The 17500-nt window shown below is 49.2% G+C and overlaps 30 non-coding genes across 30 annotated transcripts; 10 read left to right on the forward strand and 20 right to left on the reverse strand.

Moving 5' to 3' along the window:
- The first annotated feature begins 1123 nt into the window (after window positions 1–1123).
- On the forward strand, window positions 1124–1194 carry TRNAG-GCC (transfer RNA glycine (anticodon GCC)). The gene has a single exon. It is a non-coding gene; the product is annotated as a tRNA-Gly (tRNA).
- Window positions 1195–1265: 71 nt separating this feature from the next.
- Window positions 1266–1337, reverse strand: TRNAW-CCA (transfer RNA tryptophan (anticodon CCA)). The gene has a single exon. It is a non-coding gene; the product is annotated as a tRNA-Trp (tRNA).
- Window positions 1338–1573: 236 nt separating this feature from the next.
- On the reverse strand, window positions 1574–1647 carry TRNAN-GUU (transfer RNA asparagine (anticodon GUU)). Its single transcript has one exon. It is a non-coding gene; the product is annotated as a tRNA-Asn (tRNA).
- A 1161-nt stretch (window positions 1648–2808) lies between these two features.
- TRNAG-GCC (transfer RNA glycine (anticodon GCC)) lies at window positions 2809–2879 on the forward strand. The gene has a single exon. It is a non-coding gene; the product is annotated as a tRNA-Gly (tRNA).
- A 71-nt stretch (window positions 2880–2950) lies between these two features.
- Window positions 2951–3022, reverse strand: TRNAW-CCA (transfer RNA tryptophan (anticodon CCA)). Its single transcript has one exon. It is a non-coding gene; the product is annotated as a tRNA-Trp (tRNA).
- Window positions 3023–3258: 236 nt separating this feature from the next.
- Window positions 3259–3332, reverse strand: TRNAN-GUU (transfer RNA asparagine (anticodon GUU)). The gene has a single exon. It is a non-coding gene; the product is annotated as a tRNA-Asn (tRNA).
- A 1161-nt stretch (window positions 3333–4493) lies between these two features.
- On the forward strand, window positions 4494–4564 carry TRNAG-GCC (transfer RNA glycine (anticodon GCC)). The gene has a single exon. It is a non-coding gene; the product is annotated as a tRNA-Gly (tRNA).
- Window positions 4565–4635: 71 nt separating this feature from the next.
- TRNAW-CCA (transfer RNA tryptophan (anticodon CCA)) lies at window positions 4636–4707 on the reverse strand. The gene has a single exon. It is a non-coding gene; the product is annotated as a tRNA-Trp (tRNA).
- A 236-nt stretch (window positions 4708–4943) lies between these two features.
- Window positions 4944–5017, reverse strand: TRNAN-GUU (transfer RNA asparagine (anticodon GUU)). Its single transcript has one exon. It is a non-coding gene; the product is annotated as a tRNA-Asn (tRNA).
- Window positions 5018–6178: 1161 nt separating this feature from the next.
- TRNAG-GCC (transfer RNA glycine (anticodon GCC)) lies at window positions 6179–6249 on the forward strand. The gene has a single exon. It is a non-coding gene; the product is annotated as a tRNA-Gly (tRNA).
- Window positions 6250–6320: 71 nt separating this feature from the next.
- TRNAW-CCA (transfer RNA tryptophan (anticodon CCA)) lies at window positions 6321–6392 on the reverse strand. The gene has a single exon. It is a non-coding gene; the product is annotated as a tRNA-Trp (tRNA).
- A 236-nt stretch (window positions 6393–6628) lies between these two features.
- TRNAN-GUU (transfer RNA asparagine (anticodon GUU)) lies at window positions 6629–6702 on the reverse strand. The gene has a single exon. It is a non-coding gene; the product is annotated as a tRNA-Asn (tRNA).
- Window positions 6703–7863: 1161 nt separating this feature from the next.
- TRNAG-GCC (transfer RNA glycine (anticodon GCC)) lies at window positions 7864–7934 on the forward strand. The gene has a single exon. It is a non-coding gene; the product is annotated as a tRNA-Gly (tRNA).
- A 71-nt stretch (window positions 7935–8005) lies between these two features.
- Window positions 8006–8077, reverse strand: TRNAW-CCA (transfer RNA tryptophan (anticodon CCA)). The gene has a single exon. It is a non-coding gene; the product is annotated as a tRNA-Trp (tRNA).
- Window positions 8078–8305: 228 nt separating this feature from the next.
- TRNAN-GUU (transfer RNA asparagine (anticodon GUU)) lies at window positions 8306–8379 on the reverse strand. The gene has a single exon. It is a non-coding gene; the product is annotated as a tRNA-Asn (tRNA).
- A 1145-nt stretch (window positions 8380–9524) lies between these two features.
- On the forward strand, window positions 9525–9595 carry TRNAG-GCC (transfer RNA glycine (anticodon GCC)). Its single transcript has one exon. It is a non-coding gene; the product is annotated as a tRNA-Gly (tRNA).
- A 71-nt stretch (window positions 9596–9666) lies between these two features.
- On the reverse strand, window positions 9667–9738 carry TRNAW-CCA (transfer RNA tryptophan (anticodon CCA)). The gene has a single exon. It is a non-coding gene; the product is annotated as a tRNA-Trp (tRNA).
- Window positions 9739–9974: 236 nt separating this feature from the next.
- Window positions 9975–10048, reverse strand: TRNAN-GUU (transfer RNA asparagine (anticodon GUU)). Its single transcript has one exon. It is a non-coding gene; the product is annotated as a tRNA-Asn (tRNA).
- Window positions 10049–11209: 1161 nt separating this feature from the next.
- TRNAG-GCC (transfer RNA glycine (anticodon GCC)) lies at window positions 11210–11280 on the forward strand. Its single transcript has one exon. It is a non-coding gene; the product is annotated as a tRNA-Gly (tRNA).
- A 71-nt stretch (window positions 11281–11351) lies between these two features.
- TRNAW-CCA (transfer RNA tryptophan (anticodon CCA)) lies at window positions 11352–11423 on the reverse strand. The gene has a single exon. It is a non-coding gene; the product is annotated as a tRNA-Trp (tRNA).
- A 228-nt stretch (window positions 11424–11651) lies between these two features.
- Window positions 11652–11725, reverse strand: TRNAN-GUU (transfer RNA asparagine (anticodon GUU)). The gene has a single exon. It is a non-coding gene; the product is annotated as a tRNA-Asn (tRNA).
- Window positions 11726–12870: 1145 nt separating this feature from the next.
- Window positions 12871–12941, forward strand: TRNAG-GCC (transfer RNA glycine (anticodon GCC)). The gene has a single exon. It is a non-coding gene; the product is annotated as a tRNA-Gly (tRNA).
- A 71-nt stretch (window positions 12942–13012) lies between these two features.
- On the reverse strand, window positions 13013–13084 carry TRNAW-CCA (transfer RNA tryptophan (anticodon CCA)). The gene has a single exon. It is a non-coding gene; the product is annotated as a tRNA-Trp (tRNA).
- A 236-nt stretch (window positions 13085–13320) lies between these two features.
- TRNAN-GUU (transfer RNA asparagine (anticodon GUU)) lies at window positions 13321–13394 on the reverse strand. The gene has a single exon. It is a non-coding gene; the product is annotated as a tRNA-Asn (tRNA).
- A 1161-nt stretch (window positions 13395–14555) lies between these two features.
- Window positions 14556–14626, forward strand: TRNAG-GCC (transfer RNA glycine (anticodon GCC)). The gene has a single exon. It is a non-coding gene; the product is annotated as a tRNA-Gly (tRNA).
- Window positions 14627–14697: 71 nt separating this feature from the next.
- Window positions 14698–14769, reverse strand: TRNAW-CCA (transfer RNA tryptophan (anticodon CCA)). Its single transcript has one exon. It is a non-coding gene; the product is annotated as a tRNA-Trp (tRNA).
- A 236-nt stretch (window positions 14770–15005) lies between these two features.
- Window positions 15006–15079, reverse strand: TRNAN-GUU (transfer RNA asparagine (anticodon GUU)). The gene has a single exon. It is a non-coding gene; the product is annotated as a tRNA-Asn (tRNA).
- Window positions 15080–16224: 1145 nt separating this feature from the next.
- TRNAG-GCC (transfer RNA glycine (anticodon GCC)) lies at window positions 16225–16295 on the forward strand. The gene has a single exon. It is a non-coding gene; the product is annotated as a tRNA-Gly (tRNA).
- A 71-nt stretch (window positions 16296–16366) lies between these two features.
- TRNAW-CCA (transfer RNA tryptophan (anticodon CCA)) lies at window positions 16367–16438 on the reverse strand. The gene has a single exon. It is a non-coding gene; the product is annotated as a tRNA-Trp (tRNA).
- Window positions 16439–16674: 236 nt separating this feature from the next.
- TRNAN-GUU (transfer RNA asparagine (anticodon GUU)) lies at window positions 16675–16748 on the reverse strand. The gene has a single exon. It is a non-coding gene; the product is annotated as a tRNA-Asn (tRNA).
- Window positions 16749–17500: the final 752 nt, after the last annotated feature.

A 17500-nucleotide genomic window follows, 5' to 3' on the forward strand; every position in this document is an offset into this window, starting at 1 on the left:
TTGACATGTGTGCGCCTGCCTGGAGCTTGTATTATATAAGGCGTCTTTATGCCATACAGCATTTGTCATTTGCTTAGTGTCTTGTTACTGTTGTAATTTATGATGTGTAGACTACTGTCTAATGGTGTTAGAGCCAGTATTACTACCGGTCACAGTGCATGAGACTCATACATGACTTTTCTCTTTGCCTGCTTAGCGTAGCTCCCTGCTCCTCTGTTTGCGTGCTACCAGCCCGTGAGGCGTGTGTCTTGCCCATCCCATCTTCACTGTGTTATGTTGGACTTGTCTTCTCTGTGAGCAGAGTCTCCTTCCCAGAGCAGGTGCTTTCTCTGAACTCTTGGCTTGTAAGACTGCTGGGAAAGGCCCTCCCTAGCCCCTCAGTCAGATAGATACATTTACCTGCAGAGCTCAGCTTGGGAGAAAGAGATTAGGCAGAGAGCACATAGGGGAAGGCCCACAGAGCACACTTTATTTTACATAAAAGCTCGGGCTTGTGGGAGGACAGGGACATGAGGGTTCTCATGGAAAGAAATCCCAGGAGTATTGATGGCTAGGCCCTGAAACACAACAATCCCGGAATGGCCAGGCACAAGATGCCTCTGCAATAGGCCTGACCCTAGGCTTCCGGAGTTCTTGATCTCCAGAGGCTCCAGTGATCTAAGCCCGACCAGGGCTGTGCCCGACCAGGGCGCGTTGGGATGGCGTTAGGGACGCGTAAAGGGGCGCAGGGCGCAGAACTCTGCCCGTTTCACCCCAGCATTTTGGGGAGGACACAGAATCTGGCAAAGCCAGTGGGAAGGATTTTCCAGGAGGAGAGTTCAGTGACATGATCTGAAACACAATAGTGCTGGTGATCTGGCGGGTGCATTCTGTGAGCCACTTCTGTCAGGAGCAGCCTGCCATCATGCCCTGATAACCACAACTCTAGTACCAAGCCAGTGACCTCAGCAAATGCAAAGACATTATTACTTATAGTCTCCTGCATCTGATTCTTGCCATCATCATGTGAAACGTTGGCGTTATCATGTCTGCTGCGCACACTTTGTTCATATGTGTACAATTTAAGTGTGTGAACCTGACCACTGTCTTGGACAGAGCTCTTGCTGTGAACACACCATGTGAAGCATTGGTGGTTCAGTGGTAGAATTCTCGCCTGCCACGCGGGAGGCCCGGGTTCGATTCCCGGCCAATGCAAGGTTGCTTTCTTTTGACTTTGTTTTCGAAATGATATCTATGAACTCAGTGGGGAATAAAATGGTAAGCAGTGACCCCGACGTGATTTGAACACGCAACCTTCTGATCTGGAGTCAGACGCGCTACCGTTGCGCCACGAGGTCCTTACACTTGCAGCCTTCGATGCCAGATGAACAAATGCTGTGGGCCTTTTGACTTATTTTCCTCTGCTTATATGCCTACGGTTGTATTACAGGGCTTGGCCTTTTGTTTTCTATCCTAATTATTGAAATTGACTGCAGGTGCAGTGAGAACGCTGAGGATTGAACTATTCAGGGAAAGGATCGCACGCAGGAAAGAGCAAAGGTACGTATCTGTGTTTCATGCAGACAAAAGGCTACGTCCCTGGGTGGGCTTGAACCACCAACCTTTCGGTTAACAGCCGAACGCGCTAACCGATTGCGCCACAGAGACTATTGACTGTATACATTTCCTGAGACTCAATATATGTCTTGACATGTGTGCGCCTGCCTGGAGCTTGTATTATATAAGGAGTCTTTATGCCATACAGCATTTGTCATTTGCTTAGTGTCTTGTTACTGTTGTAATTTATGATGTGTAGACTACTGTCTAATGGTGTTAGAGCCAGTATTACTACCGGTCACAGTGCATGAGACTCATACATGACTTTTCTCTTTGCCTGCTTAGCGTAGCTCCCTGCTCCTCTGTTTGCGTGCTACCAGCCCGTGAGGCGTGTGTCTTGCCCATCCCATCTTCACTGTGTTATGTTGGACTTGTCTTCTCTGTGAGCAGAGTCTCCTTCCCAGAGCAGGTGCTTTCTCTGAACTCTTGGCTTGTAAGACTGCTGGGAAAGGCCCTCCCTAGCCCCTCAGTCAGATAGATACATTTACCTGCAGAGCTCAGCTTGGGAGAAAGAGATTAGGCAGAGAGCACATAGGGGAAGGCCCACAGAGCACACTTTATTTTACATAAAAGCTCGGGCTTGTGGGAGGACAGGGGCATGAGGGTTCTCATGGAAAGAAATCCCAGGAGTATTGATGGCTAGGCCCTGAAACACAACAATCCCGGAATGGCCAGGCACAAGATGCCTCTGCAATAGGCCTGACCCTAGGCTTCCGGAGTTCTTGATCTCCAGAGGCTCCAGTGATCTAAGCCCGACCAGGGCTGTGCCCGACCAGGGCGCGTTGGGATGGCGTTAGGGACGCGTAAAGGGGCGCAGGGCGCAGAACTCTGCCCGTTTCACCCCAGCATTTTGGGGAGGACACAGAATCTGGCAAAGCCAGTGGGAAGGATTTTCCAGGAGGAGAGTTCAGTGACATGATCTGAAACACAATAGTGCTGGTGATCTGGCGGGTGCATTCTGTGAGCCACTTCTGTCAGGAGCAGCCTGCCATCATGCCCTGATAACCACAACTCTAGTACCAAGCCAGTGACCTCAGCAAATGCAAAGACATTATTACTTATAGTCTCCTGCATCTGATTCTTGCCATCATCATGTGAAACGTTGGCGTTATCATGTCTGCTGCGCACACTTTGTTCATATGTGTACAATTTAAGTGTGTGAACCTGACCACTGTCTTGGACAGAGCTCTTGCTGTGAACACACCATGTGAAGCATTGGTGGTTCAGTGGTAGAATTCTCGCCTGCCACGCGGGAGGCCCGGTTTCGATTCCCGGCCAATGCAAGGTTGCTTTCTTTTGACTTTGTTTTCGAAATGATATATATGAACTCAGTGGGGAATAAAATGGTAAGCAGTGACCCCGCCGTGATTTGAACACGCAACCTTCTGATCTGGAGTCAGACGCGCTACCGTTGCGCCACGAGGTCCTTACACTTGCAGCCTTCGATGCCAGATGAACAAATGCTGTGGGCCTTTTGACTTATTTTCCTCTGCTTATATGCCTACGGTTGTATTACAGGGCTTGGCCTTTTGTTTTCTATCCTAATTATTGAAATTGACTGCAGGTGCAGTGAGAACGCTGAGGATTGAACTATTCAGGGAAAGGATCGCACGCAGGAAAGAGCAAAGGTACGTATCTGTGTTTCATGCAGACAAAAGGCTACGTCCCTGGGTGGGCTTGAACCACCAACCTTTCGGTTAACAGCCGAACGCGCTAACCGATTGCGCCACAGAGACTATTGACTGTATACATTTCCTGAGACTCAATATATGTCTTGACATGTGTGCGCCTGCCTGGAGCTTGTATTATATAAGGCGTCTTTATGCCATACAGCATTTGTCATTTGCTTAGTGTCTTGTTACTGTTGTAATTTATGATGTGTAGACTACTGTCTAATGGTGTTAGAGCCAGTGTTACTACCGGTCACAGTGCATGAGACTCATACATGACTTTTCTCTTTGCCTGCTTAGCGTAGCTCCCTGCTCCTCTGTTTGCGTGCTACCAGCCCGTGAGGCGTGTGTCTTGCCCATCCCATCTTCACTGTGTTATGTTGGACTTGTCTTCTCTGTGAGCAGAGTCTCCTTCCCAGAGCAGGTGCTTTCTCTGAACTCTTGGCTTGTAAGACTGCTGGGAAAGGCCCTCCCTAGCCCCTCAGTCAGATAGATACATTTACCTGCAGAGCTCAGCTTGGGAGAAAGAGATTAGGCAGAGAGCACATAGGGGAAGGCCCACAGAGCACACTTTATTTTACATAAAAGCTCGGGCTTGTGGGAGGACAGGGGCATGAGGGTTCTCATGGAAAGAAATCCCAGGAGTATTGATGGCTAGGCCCTGAAACACAACAATCCCGGAATGGCCAGGCACAAGATGCCTCTGCAATAGGCCTGACCCTAGGCTTCCGGAGTTCTTGATCTCCAGAGGCTCCAGTGATCAAAGCCCGACCAGGGCTGTGCCCGACCAGGGCGCGTTGGGATGGCGTTAGGGACGCGTAAAGGGGCGCAGGGCGCAGAACTCTGCCCGTTTCACCCCAGCATTTTGGGGAGGACACAGAATCTGGCAAAGCCAGTGGGAAGGATTTTCCAGGAGGAGAGTTCAGTGACATGATCTGAAACACAATAGTGCTGGTGATCTGGCGGGTGCATTCTGTGAGCCACTTCTGTCAGGAGCAGCCTGCCATCATGCCCTGATAACCACAACTCTAGTACCAAGCCAGTGACCTCAGCAAATGCAAAGACATTATTACTTATAGTCTCCTGCATCTGATTCTTGCCATCATCATGTGAAACGTTGGCGTTATCATGTCTGCTGCGCACACTTTGTTCATATGTGTACAATTTAAGTGTGTGAACCTGACCACTGTCTTGGACAGAGCTCTTGCTGTGAACACACCATGTAAAGCATTGGTGGTTCAGTGGTAGAATTCTCGCCTGCCACGCGGGAGGCCCGGGTTCGATTCCCGGCCAATGCAAGGTTGCTTTCTTTTGACTTTGTTTTCAAAATGATATATATGAACTCAGTGGGGAATAAAATGGTAAGCAGTGACCCCGACGTGATTTGAACACGCAACCTTCTGATCTGGAGTCAGACGCGCTACCGTTGCGCCACGAGGTCCTTACACTTGCAGCCTTCGATGCCAGATGAACAAATGCTGTGGGCCTTTTGACTTATTTTCCTCTGCTTATATGCCTACGGTTGTATTACAGGGCTTGGCCTTTTGTTTTCTATCCTAATTATTGAAATTGACTGCAGGTGCAGTGAGAACGCTGAGGATTGAACTATTCAGGGAAAGGATCGCACGCAGGAAAGAGCAAAGGTACGTATCTGTGTTTCATGCAGACAAAAGGCTACGTCCCTGGGTGGGCTTGAACCACCAACCTTTCGGTTAACAGCCGAACGCGCTAACCGATTGCGCCACAGAGACTATTGACTGTATACATTTCCTGAGACTCAATATATGTCTTGACATGTGTGCGCCTGCCTGGAGCTTGTATTATATAAGGCGTCTTTATGCCATACAGCATTTGTCATTTGCTTAGTGTCTTGTTACTGTTGTAATTTATGATGTGTAGACTACTGTCTAATGGTGTTAGAGCCAGTATTACTACCGGTCACAGTGCATGAGACTCATACATGACTTTTCTCTTTGCCTGCTTAGCGTAGCTCCCTGCTCCTCTGTTTGCGTGCTACCAGCCCGTGAGGCGTGTGTCTTGCCCATCCCATCTTCACTGTGTTATGTTGGACTTGTCTTCTCTGTGAGCAGAGTCTCCTTCCCAGAGCAGGTGCTTTCTCTGAACTCTTGGCTTGTAAGACTGCTGGGAAAGGCCCTCCCTAGCCCCTCAGTCAGATAGATACATTTACCTGCAGAGCTCAGCTTGGGAGAAAGAGATTAGGCAGAGAGCACATAGGGGAAGGCCCACAGAGCACACTTTATTTTACATAAAAGCTCGGGCTTGTGGGAGGACAGGGACATGAGGGTTCTCATGGAAAGAAATCCCAGGAGTATTGATGGCTAGGCCCTGAAACACAACAATCCCGGAATGGCCAGGCACAAGATGCCTCTGCAATAGGCCTGACCCTAGGCTTCCGGAGTTCTTGATCTCCAGAGGCTCCAGTGATCTAAGCCCGACCAGGGCTGTGCCCGACCAGGGCGCGTTGGGATGGCGTTAGGGACGCGTAAAGGGGCGCAGGGCGCAGAACTCTGCCCGTTTCACCCCAGCATTTTGGGGAGGACACAGAATCTGGCAAAGCCAGTGGGAAGGATTTTCCAGGAGGAGAGTTCAGTGACATGATCTGAAACACAATAGTGCTGGTGATCTGGCGGGTGCATTCTGTGAGCCACTTCTGTCAGGAGCAGCCTGCCATCATGCCCTGATAACCACAACTCTAGTACCAAGCCAGTGACCTCAGCAAATGCAAAGACATTATTACTTATAGTCTCCTGCATCTGATTCTTGCCATCATCATGTGAAACGTTGGCGTTATCATGTCTGCTGCGCACACTTTGTTCATATGTGTACAATTTAAGTGTGTGAACCTGACCACTGTCTTGGACAGAGCTCTTGCTGTGAACACACCATGTGAAGCATTGGTGGTTCAGTGGTAGAATTCTCGCCTGCCACGCGGGAGGCCCGGGTTCGATTCCCGGCCAATGCAAGGTTGCTTTCTTTTGACTTTGTTTTCGAAATGATATATATGAACTCAGTGGGGAATAAAATGGTAAGCAGTGACCCCGACGTGATTTGAACACGCAACCTTCTGATCTGGAGTCAGACGCGCTACCGTTGCGCCACGAGGTCCTTACACTTGCAGCCTTCGATGCCAGATGAACAAATGCTGTGGGCCTTTTGACTTATTTTCCTCTGCTTATATGCCTACGGTTGTATTACAGGGCTTGGCCTTTTGTTTTCTATCCTAATTATTGAAATTGACTGCAGGTGCAGTGAGAACGCTGAGGATTGAACTATTCAGGGAAAGGATCGCACGCAGGAAAGAGCAAAGGTACGTATCTGTGTTTCATGCAGACAAAAGGCTACGTCCCTGGGTGGGCTTGAACCACCAACCTTTCGGTTAACAGCCGAACGCGCTAACCGATTGCGCCACAGAGACTATTGACTGTATACATTTCCTGAGACTCAATATATGTCTTGACATGTGTGCGCCTGCCTGGAGCTTGTATTATATAAGGCGTCTTTATGCCATACAGCATTTGTCATTTGCTTAGTGTCTTGTTACTGTGTTAATTTAGGATGTGTAGACTACTGTCTAATGGTGTTAGAGCCAGTATTACTACCGGTCACAGTGCATGAGACTCATACATGGCTTTTCTCTTTGCCTGCTTAGCGTAGCTCCCTGCTCCTCTGTTTGCGTGCTACCAGCCCGTGAGGCGTGTGTCTTGCCCATCCCATCTTCACTGTGTTATGTTGGACTTGTCTTCTCTGTGAGCAGAGTCTCCTTCCCAGAGCAGGTGCTTTCTCTGAACTCTTGGCTTGTAAGACTGCTGGGAAAGGCCCTCCCTAGCCCCTCAGTCAGATAGATACATTTACCTGCAGAGCTCAGCTTGGGAGAAAGAGATTAGGCAGAGAGCACATAGGGGAAGGCCCACAGAGCACACTTTATTTTACATAAAAGCTCGGGCTTGTGGGAGGACAGGGACATGAGGGTTCTCATGGAAAGAAATCCCAGGAGTATTGATGGCTAGGCCCTGAAACACAACAATCCCGGAATGGCCAGGCACAAGATGCCTCTGCAATAGGCCTGACCCTAGGCTTCCGGAGTTCTTGATCTCCAGAGGCTCCAGTGATCTAAGCCCGACCAGGGCTGTGCCCGACCAGGGCGCGTTGGGATGGCGTTAGGGACGCGTAAAGGGGCGCAGGGCGCAGAACTCTGCCCGTTTCACCCCAGCATTTTGGGGAGGACACAGAATCTGGCAAAGCCAGTGGGAAGGATTTTCCAGGAGGAGAGTTCAGTGACATGATCTGAAACACAATAGTGCTGGTGATCTGGCGGGTGCATTCTGTGAGCCACTTCTGTCAGGAGCAGCCTGCCATCATGCCCTGATAACCACAACTCTAGTACCAAGCCAGTGACCTCAGCAAATGCAAAGACATTATTACTTATAGTCTCCTGCATCTGATTCTTGCCATCTTCATGTGAAACGTTGGCGTTATCATGTCTGCTGCGCACACTTTGTTCATATGTGTACAATTTAAGTGTGTGAACCTGACCACTGTCTTGGACAGAGCTCTTGCTGTGAACACACCATGTGAAGCATTGGTGGTTCAGTGGTAGAATTCTCGCCTGCCACGCGGGAAGCCCGGGTTCGATTCCCGGCCAATGCAAGGTTGCTTTCTTTTGACTTTGTTTTCGAAATGATATATATGAACTCAGTGGGGAATAAAATGGTAAGCAGTGACCCCGACGTGATTTGAACACGCAACCTTCTGATCTGGAGTCAGACGCGCTACCGTTGCGCCACGAGGTCCTTACACTTGCAGCCTTCGATGCCAGATGAACAAATGCTGTGGGCCTTTTGACTTATTTTCCTCTGCTTATATGCCTACGGTTGTATTACAGGGCTTGGCCTTTTGTTTTCTATCCTAATTATTGAAATTGACTGCAGGTGCAGTGAGAACGCTGAGGATTGAACTATTCAGGGAAAGGATCGCACGCAGGAAAGAGCAAATCTGTGTTTCATGCAGACAAAAGGCAACGTCCCTGGGTGGGCTTGAACCACCAACCTTTCGGTTAACAGCCGAACGCGCTAACCGATTGCGCCATAGAGACTATTGACTGTATACATTTCCTGAGACTCAATATATGTCTTGACATGTGTGCGCCTGCTTGGAGCTTGTATTATATAAGGCGTCTTTATGCCATACAGCATTTGTCATTTGCTTAGTGTCTTGTTACTGTTGTAATTTATGATGTGTAGACTACTGTCTAATGGTGTTAGAGCCAGTATTACTACCGGTCACAGTGCATGAGACTCATACATGACTTTTCTCTTTGCCTGCTTAGCGTAGCTCCCTGCTCCTCTGTTTGCGTGCTACCAGCCCGTGAGGCGTGTGTCTTGCCCATCCCATCTTCACTGTGTTATGTTGGACTTGTCTTTTCTGTGAGCAGAGTCTCCTTCCCAGAGCAGGTGCTTTCTCTGAACTCTTGGCTTGTAAGACTGCTGGGAAAGGCCCTCCCTAGCCCCTCAGTCAGATAGATACATTTACCTGCAGAGCTCAGCTTGGGAGAAAGAGATTAGGCAGAGAGCACATAGGGGAAGGCCCACAGAGCACACTTTATTTTACATAAAAGCTCGGGCTTGTGGGAGGACAGGGACATGAGGGTTCTCCTGGAAAGAAATCCCAGGAGTATTGATGGCTAGGCCCTGATACACAACAATCCCGGAATGGCCAGGCACAAGATGCCTCTGCAATAGGCCTGACCCTAGGCTTCCGGAGTTCTTGATCTCCAGAGGCTCCAGTGATCTAAGCCCGACCAGGGCGCGTTGGGGTGGCATTAGGGACGCGTAAAGGGGCGCAGGGCGCAGAACTCTGCCCGTTTCACCCCAGCATTTTGGGGAGGACACAGAATCTGGCAAAGCCAGTGGGAAGGATTTTCCAGGAGGAGAGTTCAGTGACATGATCTGAAACACAATAGTGCTGGTGATCTGGCGGGTGCATTCTGTGAGCCACTTCTGTCAGGAGCAGCCTGCCATCATGCCCTGATAACCACAACTCTAGTACCAAGCCAGTGACCTCAGCAAATGCAAAGACATTATTACTTATAGTCTCCTGCATCTGATTCTTGCCATCATCATGTGAAACGTTGGCGTTATCATGTCTGCTGCGCACACTTTGTTCATATGTGTACAATTTAAGTGTGTGAACCTGACCACTGTCTTGGACAGAGCTCTTGCTGTGAACACACCATGTGAAGCATTGGTGGTTCAGTGGTAGAATTCTCGCCTGCCACGCGGGAGGCCCGGGTTCGATTCCCGGCCAATGCAAGGTTGCTTTCTTTTGACTTTGTTTTCGAAATGATATATATGAACTCAGTGGGGAATAAAATGGTAAGCAGTGACCCCAACGTGATTTGAACACGCAACCTTCTGATCTGGAGTCAGACGCGCTACCGTTGCGCCACGAGGTCCTTACACTTGCAGCCTTCGATGCCAGATGATCAAATGCTGTGGGCCTTTTGACTTATTTTCCTCTGCTTATATGAATACGGTTGTATTACAGGGCTTGGCCTTTTGTTTTCTATCCTAATTATTGAAATTGACTGCAGGTGCAGTGAGAACGCTGAGGATTGAACTATTCAGGGAAAGGATCGCACGCAGGAAAGAGCAAAGGTACGTATCTGTGTTTCATGCAGACAAAAGGCTACGTCCCTGGGTGGGCTTGAACCACCAACCTTTCGGTTAACAGCCGAACGCGCTAACCGATTGCGCCACAGAGACTATTGACTGTATACATTTCCTGAGACTCAATATATGTCTTGACATGTGTGCGCCTGCCTGGAGCTTGTATTATATAAGGCGTCTTTATGCCATACAGCATTTGTCATTTGCTTAGTGTCTTGTTACTGTGTTAATTTAGGATGTGTAGACTACTGTCTAATGGTGTTAGAGCCAGTATTACTACCGGTCACAGTGCATGAGACTCATACATGGCTTTTCTCTTTGCCTGCTTAGCGTAGCTCCCTGCTCCTCTGTTTGCGTGCTACCAGCCCGTGAGGCGTGTGTCTTGCCCATCCCATCTTCACTGTGTTATGTTGGACTTGTCTTCTCTGTGAGCAGAGTCTCCTTCCCAGAGCAGGTGCTTTCTCTGAACTCTTGGCTTGTAAGACTGCTGGGAAAGGCCCTCCCTAGCCCCTCAGTCAGATAGATACATTTACCTGCAGAGCTCAGCTTGGGAGAAAGAGATTAGGCAGAGAGCACATAGGGGAAGGCCCACAGAGCACACTTTATTTTACATAAAAGCTCGGGCTTGTGGGAGGACAGGGACATGAGGGTTCTCATGGAAAGAAATCCCAGGAGTATTGATGGCTAGGCCCTGAAACACAACAATCCCGGAATGGCCAGGCACAAGATGCCTCTGCAATAGGCCTGACCCTAGGCTTCCGGAGTTCTTGATCTCCAGAGGCTCCAGTGATCTAAGCCCGACCAGGGCTGTGCCCGACCAGGGCGCGTTGGGATGGCGTTAGGGACGCGTAAAGGGGCGCAGGGCGCAGAACTCTGCCCGTTTCACCCCAGCATTTTGGGGAGGACACAGAATCTGGCAAAGCCAGTGGGAAGGATTTTCCAGGAGGAGAGTTCAGTGACATGATCTGAAACACAATAGTGCTGGTGATCTGGCGGGTGCATTCTGTGAGCCACTTCTGTCAGGAGCAGCCTGCCATCATGCCCTGATAACCACAACTCTAGTACCAAGCCAGTGACCTCAGCAAATGCAAAGACATTATTACTTATAGTCTCCTGCATCTGATTCTTGCCATCATCATGTGAAACGTTGGCGTTATCATGTCTGCTGCGCACACTTTGTTCATATGTGTACAATTTAAGTGTGTGAACCTGACCACTGTCTTGGACAGAGCTCTTGCTGTGAACACACCATGTGAAGCATTGGTGGTTCAGTGGTAGAATTCTCGCCTGCCACGCGGGAAGCCCGGGTTCGATTCCCGGCCAATGCAAGGTTGCTTTCTTTTGACTTTGTTTTCGAAATGATATATATGAACTCAGTGGGGAATAAAATGGTAAGCAGTGACCCCGACGTGATTTGAACACGCAACCTTCTGATCTGGAGTCAGACGCGCTACCGTTGCGCCACGAGGTCCTTACACTTGCAGCCTTCGATGCCAGATGAACAAATGCTGTGGGCCTTTTGACTTATTTTCCTCTGCTTATATGCCTACGGTTGTATTACAGGGCTTGGCCTTTTGTTTTCTATCCTAATTATTGAAATTGACTGCAGGTGCAGTGAGAACGCTGAGGATTGAACTATTCAGGGAAAGGATCGCACGCAGGAAAGAGCAAATCTGTGTTTCATGCAGACAAAAGGCAACGTCCCTGGGTGGGCTTGAACCACCAACCTTTCGGTTAACAGCCGAACGCGCTAACCGATTGCGCCATAGAGACTATTGACTGTATACATTTCCTGAGACTCAATATATGTCTTGACATGTGTGCGCCTGCTTGGAGCTTGTATTATATAAGGCGTCTTTATGCCATACAGCATTTGTCATTTGCTTAGTGTCTTGTTACTGTTGTAATTTATGATGTGTAGACTACTGTCTAATGGTGTTAGAGCCAGTATTACTACCGGTCACAGTGCATGAGACTCATACATGACTTTTCTCTTTGCCTGCTTAGCGTAGCTCCCTGCTCCTCTGTTTGCGTGCTACCAGCCCGTGAGGCGTGTGTCTTGCCCATCCCATCTTCACTGTGTTATGTTGGACTTGTCTTTTCTGTGAGCAGAGTCTCCTTCCCAGAGCAGGTGCTTTCTCTGAACTCTTGGCTTGTAAGACTGCTGGGAAAGGCCCTCCCTAGCCCCTCAGTCAGATAGATACATTTACCTGCAGAGCTCAGCTTGGGAGAAAGAGATTAGGCAGAGAGCACATAGGGGAAGGCCCACAGAGCACACTTTATTTTACATAAAAGCTCGGGCTTGTGGGAGGACAGGGACATGAGGGTTCTCCTGGAAAGAAATCCCAGGAGTATTGATGGCTAGGCCCTGATACACAACAATCCCGGAATGGCCAGGCACAAGATGCCTCTGCAATAGGCCTGACCCTAGGCTTCCGGAGTTCTTGATCTCCAGAGGCTCCAGTGATCTAAGCCCGACCAGGGCGCGTTGGGGTGGCATTAGGGACGCGTAAAGGGGCGCAGGGCGCAGAACTCTGCCCGTTTCACCCCAGCATTTTGGGGAGGACACAGAATCTGGCAAAGCCAGTGGGAAGGATTTTCCAGGAGGAGAGTTCAGTGACATGATCTGTAACACAATAGTGCTGGTGATCTGGCGGGTGCATTCTGTGAGCCACTTCTGTCAGGAGCAGCCTGCCATCATGCCCTGATAACCACAACTCTAGTACCAAGCCAGTGACCTCAGCAAATGCAAAGACATTATTACTTATAGTCTCCTGCATCTGATTCTTGCCATCATCATGTGAAACGTTGGCGTTATCATGTCTGCTGCGCACACTTTGTTCATATGTGTACAATTTAAGTGTGTGAACCTGACCACTGTCTTGGACAGAGCTCTTGCTGTGAACACACCATGTGAAGCATTGGTGGTTCAGTGGTAGAATTCTCGCCTGCCACGCGGGAGGCCCGGGTTCGATTCCCGGCCAATGCAAGGTTGCTTTCTTTTGACTTTGTTTTCGAAATGATATATATGAACTCAGTGGGGAATAAAATGGTATGCAGTGACCCCAACGTGATTTGAACACGCAACCTTCTGATCTGGAGTCAGACGCGCTACCGTTGCGCCACGAGGTCCTTACACTTGCAGCCTTCGATGCCAGATGATCAAATGCTGTGGGCCTTTTGACTTATTTTCCTCTGCTTATATGAATACGGTTGTATTACAGGGCTTGGCCTTTTGTTTTCTATCCTAATTATTGAAATTGACTGCAGGTGCAGTGAGAACGCTGAGGATTGAACTATTCAGGGAAAGGATCGCACGCAGGAAAGAGCAAAGGTACGTATCTGTGTTTCATGCAGACAAAAGGCTACGTCCCTGGGTGGGCTTGAACCACCAACCTTTCGGTTAACAGCCGAACGCGCTAACCGATTGCGCCACAGAGACTATTGACTGTATACATTTCCTGAGACTCAATATATGTCTTGACATGTGTGCGCCTGCCTGGAGCTTGTATTATATAAGGCGTCTTTATGCCATACAGCATTTGTCATTTGCTTAGTGTCTTGTTACTGTTGTAATTTATGATGTGTAGACTACTGTCTAATGGTGTTAGAGCCAGTATTACTACCGGTCACAGTGCATGAGACTCATACATGACTTTTCTCTTTGCCTGCTTAGCGTAGCTCCCTGCTCCTCTGTTTGCGTGCTACCAGCCCGTGAGGCGTGTGTCTTGCCCATCCCATCTTCACTGTGTTATGTTGGACTTGTCTTCTCTGTGAGCAGAGTCTCCTTCCCAGAGCAGGTGCTTTCTCTGAACTCTTGGCTTGTAAGACTGCTGGGAAAGGCCCTCCCTAGCCCCTCAGTCAGATAGATACATTTACCTGCAGAGCTCAGCTTGGGAGAAAGAGATTAGGCAGAGAGCACATAGGGGAAGGCCCACAGAGCACACTTTATTTTACATAAAAGCTCGGGCTTGTGGGAGGACAGGGACATGAGGGTTCTCATGGAAAGAAATCCCAGGAGTATTGATGGCTAGGCCCTGAAACACAACAATCCCGGAATGGCCAGGCACAAGATGCCTCTGCAATAGGCCTGACCCTAGGCTTCCGGAGTTCTTGATCTCCAGAGGCTCCAGTGATCTAAGCCCGACCAGGGCTGTGCCCGACCAGGGCGTGTTGGGATGGCGTTAGGGACGCGTAAAGGGGCGCAGGGCGCAGAACTCTGCCCGTTTCACCCCAGCATTTTGGGGAGGACACAGAATCTGGCAAAGCCAGTGGGAAGGATTTTCCAGGAGGAGAGTTCAGTGACATGATCTCAAACACAATAGTGCTGGTGATCTGGCGGGTGCATTCTGTGAGCCACTTCTGTCAGGAGCAGCCTGCCATCATGCCCTGATAACCACAACTCTAGTACCAAGCCAGTGACCTCAGCAAATGCAAAGACATTATTACTTATAGTCTCCTGCATCTGATTCTTGCCATCATCATGTGAAACGTTGGCGTTATCATGTCTGCTGCGCACACTTTGTTCATATGTGTACAATTTAAGTGTGTGAACCTGACCACTGTCTTGGACAGAGCTCTTGCTGTGAACACACCATGTAAAGCATTGGTGGTTCAGTGGTAGAATTCTCGCCTGCCACGCGGGAGGCCCGGGTTCGATTCCCGGCCAATGCAAGGTTGCTTTCTTTTGACTTTGTTTTCGAAATGATATATATGAACTCAGTGGGGAATAAAATGGTAAGCAGTGACCCCGACGTGATTTGAACACGCAACCTTCTGATCTGGAGTCAGACGCGCTACCGTTGCGCCACGAGGTCCTTACACTTGCAGCCTTTGATGCCAGATGAACAAATGCTGTGGGCCTTTTGACTTATTTTCCTCTGCTTATATGCCTACGGTTGTATTACAGGGCTTGGCCTTTTGTTTTCTATCCTAATTATTGAAATTGACTGCAGGTGCAGTGAGAACGCTGAGGATTGAACTATTCAGGGAAAGGATCGCACGCAGGAAAGAGCAAAGGTACGTATCTGTGTTTCATGCAGACAAAAGGCTACGTCCCTGGGTGGGCTTGAACCACCAACCTTTCGGTTAACAGCCGAACGCGCTAACCGATTGCGCCACAGAGACTATTGACTGTATACATTTCCTGAGACTCAATATATGTCTTGACATGTGTGCGCCTGCTTGGAGCTTGTATTATATAAGGCGTCTTTATGCCATACAGCATTTGTCATTTGCTTAGTGTCTTGTTACTGTTGTAATTTATGATGTGTAGACTACTGTCTAATGGTGTTAGAGCCAGTATTACTACCGGTCACAGTGCATGAGACTCATACATGACTTTTCTCTTTGCCTGCTTAGCGTAGCTCCCTGCTCCTCTGTTTGCGTGCTACCAGCCCGTGAGGCGTGTGTCTTGCCCATCCCATCTTCACTGTGTTATGTTGGACTTGTCTTCTCTGTGAGCAGAGTCTCCTTCCCAGAGCAGGTGCTTTCTCTGAACTCTTGGCTTGTAAGACTGCTGGGAAAGGCCCTCCCTAGCCCCTCAGTCAGATAGATACATTTACCTGCAGAGCTCAGCTTGGGAGAAAGAGATTAGGCAGAGAGCACATAGGGGAAGGCCCACAGAGCACACTTTATTTTACATAAAAGCTCGGGCTTGTGGGAGGACAGGGACATGAGGGTTCTCCTGGAAAGAAATCCCAGGAGTATTGATGGCTAGGCCCTGAAACACAACAATCCCGGAATGGCCAGGCACAAGATGCCTCTGCAATAGGCCTGACCCTAGGCTTCCGGAGTTCTTGATCTCCAGAGGCTCCAGTGATCTAAGCCCGACCAGGGCGCGTTGGGATGGCATTAGGGACGCGTAAAGGGGCGCAGGGCGCAGAACTCTGCCCGTTTCACCCCAGCATTTTGGGGAGGACACAGAATCTGGCAAAGCCAGTGGGAAGGATTTTCCAGGAGGAGAGTTCAGTGACATGATCTGAAACACAATAGTGCTGGTGATCTGGCGGGTGCATTCTGTGAGCCACTTCTGTCAGGAGCAGCCTGCCATCATGCCCTGATAACCACAACTCTAGTACCAAGCCAGTGACCTCAGCAAATGCAAAGACATTATTACTTATAGTCTCCTGCATCTGATTCTTGCCATCATCATGTGAAACGTTGGCGTTATCATGTCTGCTGCGCACACTTTGTTCATATGTGTACAATTTAAGTGTGTGAACCTGACCACTGTCTTGGACAGAGCTCTTGCTGTGAACACACCATGTGAAGCATTGGTGGTTCAGTGGTAGAATTCTCGCCTGCCACGCGGGAGGCCCGGGTTCGATTCCCGGCCAATGCAAGGTTGCTTTCTTTTGACTTTGTTTTCGAAATGATATATATGAACTCAGTGGGGAATAAAATGGTAAGCAGTGACCCCGACGTGATTTGAACACGCAACCTTCTGATCTGGAGTCAGACGCGCTACCGTTGCGCCACGAGGTCCTTACACTTGCAGCCTTCGATGCCAGATGATCAAATGCTGTGGGCCTTTTGACTTATTTTCCTCTGCTTATATGCCTACGGTTGTATTACAGGGCTTGGCCTTTTGTTTTCTATCCTAATTATTGAAATTGACTGCAGGTGCAGTGAGAACGCTGAGGATTGAACTATTCAGGGAAAGGATCGCACGCAGGAAAGAGCAAAGGTACGTATCTGTGTTTCATGCAGACAAAAGGCTACGTCCCTGGGTGGGCTTGAACCACCAACCTTTCGGTTAACAGCCGAACGCGCTAACCGATTGCGCCACAGAGACTATTGACTGTATACATTTCCTGAGACTCAATATATGTCTTGACATGTGTGCGCCTGCCTGGAGCTTGTATTATATAAGGCGTCTTTATGCCATACAGCATTTGTCATTTGCTTAGTGTCTTGTTACTGTTGTAATTTATGATGTGTAGACTACTGTCTAATGGTGTTAGAGCCAGTATTACTACCGGTCACAGTGCATGAGACTCATACATGACTTTTCTCTTTGCCTGCTTAGCGTAGCTCCCTGCTCCTCTGTTTGCGTGCTACCAGCCCGTGAGGCGTGTGTCTTGCCCATCCCATCTTCACTGTGTTATGTTGGACTTGTCTTCTCTGTGAGCAGAGTCTCCTTCCCAGAGCAGGTGCTTTCTCTGAACTCTTGGCTTGTAAGACTGCTGGGAAAGGCCCTCCCTAGCCCCTCAGTCAGATAGATACATTTACCTGCAGAGCTCAGCTTGGGAGAAAGAGATTAGGCAGAGAGCACATAGGGGAAGGCCCACAGAGCACACTTTATTTTACATAAAAGCTCGGGCTTGTGGGAGGACAGGGACATGAGGGTTCTCATGGAAAGAAATCCCAGGAGTATTGATGGCTAGGCCCTGAAACACAACAATCCCGGAATGGCCAGGCACAAGATGCCTCTGCAATAGGCCTGACCCTAGGCTTCTGGAGTTCTTGATCTCCAGAGGCTCCAGTGATCTAAGCCCGACCAGGGCTGTGCCCGACCAGGGCGCGTTGGGATGGCGTTAGGGACGC

The sequence above is a fragment of the Lissotriton vulgaris genome, chromosome 1_1, assembly GCF_964263255.1.
Source record: "Lissotriton vulgaris chromosome 1_1, aLisVul1.2, whole genome shotgun sequence".
Taxonomy (NCBI): Eukaryota; Metazoa; Chordata; class Amphibia; order Caudata; family Salamandridae; genus Lissotriton; species Lissotriton vulgaris.